Below are 5,416 nucleotides of genomic sequence, written 5' to 3' on the forward strand. Positions count from 1 at the left end.
ATGTATCTCAAACATATGCCTTAAAGTTCCCATCCATGGACCATGGATCATGGTTTTATGAATCAATACAATTAATGAGACACCCACCTGGATATCTCATGGAAATGAAATCGATTTCCAAGCAGCGCATGATTAGAAAAAGATTTATTTTTACCATCAATCTAAATATAAGGTTTATGGAAACATGCTTTATCCTTAAGCTGTCCACAGGATTATAGGTCATTTTCAAATAAGAAATAGATTTTCCAACAAATTCACCATTCAAAGCTTAGCTATAATTAGTATATCCTTAGGTTATGCTGTCACAGTTAGGAGCATAGTTTTATAAGCAATGACAAAGAACTATGGATAAATAACGTTCAATGAAAAAAGGCGATGGACCGAAACTAGTCTAGAGAAATGTGGGACTCCCAACTGCCTGACTGCAGTGATGCTATTCCAGATACTACAACCTGCCATCCTGAAAAATGAAAATCAGCTTGTTGACTGTTAGATAGGCCAGTGGTACAACATTACATTTACATTTAGCAGACGCTCTTATCCAGAGCGACTTACAGTAAGTACAGGGACATTCCCCCGAGGCAATCAGAGTGAAGTGCCTTGCCCAAGGACACAACGTCATTTTGCACTGCCGGGAATCGAACCAACAACCTTCTGATTACTAGCCCAACTCTCTAACCGCTCAGCCGTCTGACCCCCCATGGAAATACGGTGTTACTTTCAGGGACCAAGTATACAGTATTGTGATATTTTACTTTTTATAAAGTTTGTCTTTGATATAGGCTAATTACTCTGTTTCTACACAATGCAGAACATAATTTCAGTTTGTATGACTATGATAGCACAAGAAAGTACATATTGCTATCTACTTCTATCAAATAGATGGTTTCTATAAAATGACTAAAGAGTACTATTTACTATTTTCGTCATGACAAGGACAATATCTATGCATGTATTGTATAATCAGTTAAAGCCACTCTAACTATGGATGTATAATTGTATAAACACAGCAACAAAAATGTTTTATGAAATATGACTTCTGCACCCGATTGTTATCATGGCCTATGTATGCACTAATCAACCAGGGATGTGCAGAATAAGCAAACACGTTCACAAGAAACATTTCCCTGGAGGAAATGATCCCTGTGCCTATGCTGTGTATGCTACAGGGATATTCCTATATTGTCTGTGGGTAATAAACATGACTAATCGCTCCAAACTTGGCTGGGTCCCCTGATATGTGCCCTTTGCGTCTTGCTGCGAGCTTAGTTAGGTGCTTCTCATCCTTCTGATTTTGTACACAAACATCACATTTTCTACTCACAACAATCCTGGTCAATTAATTATTCATTGGCAAGCCTTCCTCTCTTTGGTGCGCTGCATACAAATCTATGCAGTAATGACCTATATTGCATTTTAGGATAGAAACACAAGAGACTTTTTCATCTTCAGAGCCTACCAGGATCTGAACGATTCCCTAGTGTGACCTCATCCCTGACTGTGTCCTCACCCCATTATCAAGAAGTGACCCAGATTTGGGAATCTACTTTTCAGTAGTTCAGAGCCAAAATGGAAGTGGTCCCTCATCAGTAGTCCTTCACTCTTGTCTAGATGGTAAATAAAGGAGCCAGCAGGGTAGCGATCAACTCCTACTGATTGATCAGAAGAAAAGCTTCCCTTGAGGTAAGCTTTAAATCTCGTCACAGTCTTCGATGCTTCTTCCAAAACACTCTCTCACACACACACACACACAAACACACACACCTGCTGTAAAGCTGGTGACAATCGGCTGCAGCCCCCACGGGCAGGTTGGAGTGGGAGTTTTGTTTTTGTGCATAAGAGTGTGTGAGATCAGTGGTAAATCCAATGTAATCTCCGTCTAAGCTACAGACCTGCTCCAAAAAAGCCCTCCTAAGCAGGAGATGGTCCGTTATGACTGGGCCTTTCATCCAGAGGAGGGAGATTACATCTGAGCAGCACTCTCCTTTCAAAGTTCTGCTTCGAGTTCAAACAGTGTTTTATTCCAGTCACATCCGCATGAAGGAGAGACATCAGAGGCCTTTCAAAACCAACACTTATATAATTCTGGAGAAGAGACCTACATTTCTCAAAAATAAACTGGGTGTATTAGTCACAACTTTTCCACCTTGAGTAACACCAGGGATTGATGAAAAAATAAGTTTGAGGTAGTGGAGATGTATGTACCATTCACTCACTGGGATTCAGAACATATTCAAAAGTCAGCAAGTACTAGACAAAGCTCTATACGTCTTGCACACCAAAGCACTTTGTAATATTATATTCTTTTTATTGACTTTTACCAACACACATAATCCCAAATCATATTCACTCTCTACACGGTCTGATGTTGCCCCTGGATCTGATGTGATAGAGAATAGATTGATCGTGTACAGGGGCACACGGAGACAGCGACAGACAGGCGCTCGCCGGGGAGCACCCATGGCCTGCTGTATTGATGGGAAGTTTTTTTTTCTTCTACGTGAATAATGACGGAGGCCTGTCGCTAATGATTGATGATGGAGCAGAGCAGCGGTCGGAGGGGTTTTCTCTGCTTCACCGCTCATCTGTCTCTCGAACAGCTGTCATGCGTCTGCCAAGGGGCTGAGGGTGCGGCAGGTAGCGAGAGATTCTGAACCACGCGTGGTCTCCCATCAGACCGACCGACAGCATCGGAACCGGCTGTCGAGGGGAACTCGGGCTCAGCAACACCGTGTGGAGCTGCCCAGGTCTGTTCACTGACTGTTACTCCTAGCAATGAGACTTCTGCGGTTTTAGTTACAATTGTTCTGTTATGTCCAATTAGTCTTGTAATCACGCTGTTGTAATTGCAGCAGCAATTTCAGCTTCGACTACAAAGCAACATCCGTCGCAGCACATTGCTTGCATCTACGCTGGGTGATCTTAATCTTTAGTTCTATAATACTTCTATTGTGTACAACTTTTTTTAGTTTTAACCTCACTGGATGTAATTGTAAAACTGGTTTAGCCTATTTGGGATTAAGGAATACAAAGAACATGCCGTTTGCATAAAACTTGTAACCATATCCACATGGTAACAATTGTGTGCGCATCAGATAAGTGCTCACTGTCTGCGAGCTGGGTCGGACTGAATCATGTGGCGTTATTAGGAAACGTTACATCCACATCCTGAAACCCCATTTGCATCTCATTACAAGCCTCATATCTCAGTCAATTGAATTGCATTTCAACAGATTATTGACATTACCTGTAACAGTGTTTCACATTGTCTCATCAACTCTGTCTCCTCCTCATGCGGCCTGGGTGTCCTCTCGTACCGGAGCCGCGGTTGTGGTTTTTCCCAACATGCCGCCGCTGCGCCCAGGTGTCGTTAAGATAGAGCTCTGACATGCGGGCTTTGTGTTGTGATATTAGCAGTGATAGCAGCGTGACAGCGTTGACGGATGGTATAACGAGAGTGTTGGACCAGTGACTAATGCACAGAATGGGGTGTGGCAGGCAGGTCAGAGATGAGTAGAGAGGCCTGCTTTTCACATAGCCTTGAGGACAAGGCCGTAGCCATGGAGTCAACATTGGGGGGGACGAAATCTGCTGGGGAGTCTGAGGGTCCCCCCCTGAACACTTTACGTTTAGTTATGAAAATGCTTACATTTTTTATGATAATTTCGGACAGCGTGCGTGGTTGCCTGTCGTAGCGTAGCACATTTATATTTTATTTATATTTTTATATCAATATATTGGGGGAGGCATTTTGACCAGATTTGAATATTGGGGGGGATGATATATATATCATGATTACGGCCCTGCTTGAGGACAAGGCCAGCGACTTGGACGGCGCTCCGAATATGGAACGCGCTTCAGTGACAGGAAACCAAGAGAAATCATCCCCTCTTGTCTGTTAAGACACAACAAAGCACATCTCTCCTTTAGAGAGTGTGTATCTCTGACATAGGGACAATGGAACAGAAAACTCATTAGCCTTGCATATACTGGGTCTTATTTGTCACCTTCTGGCAGCCAGCTACCTGTTCTCACCGAATACCCCCCAGGTTGCTGGTGAAGATTATTTCTTTGTCTGAAGGGAGAAAAACAAATTTGTGTGTGAAGCTTTTAGTCTCTTGGCCGTTCCTCTGATGGAAGTCTCACAAAGCAGTGCTGATGTCAGTCCATTTAACAATTTGCAGGATGTTTTACTGATGTGGGAATATTAGACGTTAAACTATAAAAAATTGATTCCCTTTCTTTCAAGAATTTATTTTATTTTTTCTTGTTCACAGATTTTTTTGGTCTGCTTGCTGCCGAGTGTCACAGAGAGTCCAGATATTTCAAGTTAAGAGCACTGGTTTCTGAAGGAGCGCTCATGAGAGATTCCTGTGTAATTCTACCAGGCAGATGAATAGAATGTCTCCGTCTGCACTGCTGTCAATCCAGGAGCTTTGAAGTGTGCCAACTTCACAAGAAACGAGGAAAGCAGATGTGGGTGTGGATCTGGGGAGAGAGAGTTGATGTCTGTATTCAACATGAGAACACGAGCACTGTTTCTCCTTTACTTTTCAGCACAGACTTTATTTATGGCTGTAATGTACAACTGTGCTGGCAGAGGAAGAGAAATGTGCCCAACAGCCTGTCAATATAGAGCTATTGCAAGCACAAAAAGTTATTTTTATTAGAGTTTGTAGGCATTCAAATGTGTTTGTGCTGGTTGTGGAAACATGAATGAGTTGGATAAAAGAAAAAGACAAGTTAGAAAGAACAGTTCACAACCTAACATCTGCAGTACACATGCTGCAGGCTTCAGTCTCTCAAGAACACCTCAGACAATACTGTTCTAAAAAGGTCAAAATGACTCATATTTCAATCAATTCTCAACATTTTATTATATATACAATATTTGAGTATATTTGTTTCTCGGAACACAATTAATGAAATGGCATGCACACTTTTTACCAAAATATTCGAGCCAACTTGCAACAACACATAAGCAGTCAAAATCACAATGATTGCGTGTCAAACAGCATACATGTGAAAAGGCTTACCTAATATGTCAATACAAATATACTAGTTTTATAGTGTGTCAAGTTGTCTTTGAACTCCAACTGAAAACACGGGTGTGGAATTTACCTTTCCTTAAAGCTGAAGAGGAAGAAGAGCAAGACTGACTAAAAGGAAAATACATCCTATCTAATATACCGATGGATCCCCAATGACACATTTGCCAGCAGGAAAAGCCTGGCATTTAACTTCCCAATTGACAGTTCAGAGGAGGAAGCACAATACAGGATACCACAGCATGAGCTGCTATTAATATTTGACATTTCCGTCTTTGAAATAAACACTGTTTGTTTTGCTTTGTTTTTGATTTCTTCCTCTCTGAAATGAAACAACACTGCGTTTTTCTAGAGAGGCTGAGAAGGCA

The sequence above is a fragment of the Osmerus eperlanus genome, chromosome 8 (genome assembly GCF_963692335.1).
Source record: "Osmerus eperlanus chromosome 8, fOsmEpe2.1, whole genome shotgun sequence".
Taxonomy (NCBI): domain Eukaryota; kingdom Metazoa; phylum Chordata; class Actinopteri; order Osmeriformes; family Osmeridae; genus Osmerus; species Osmerus eperlanus.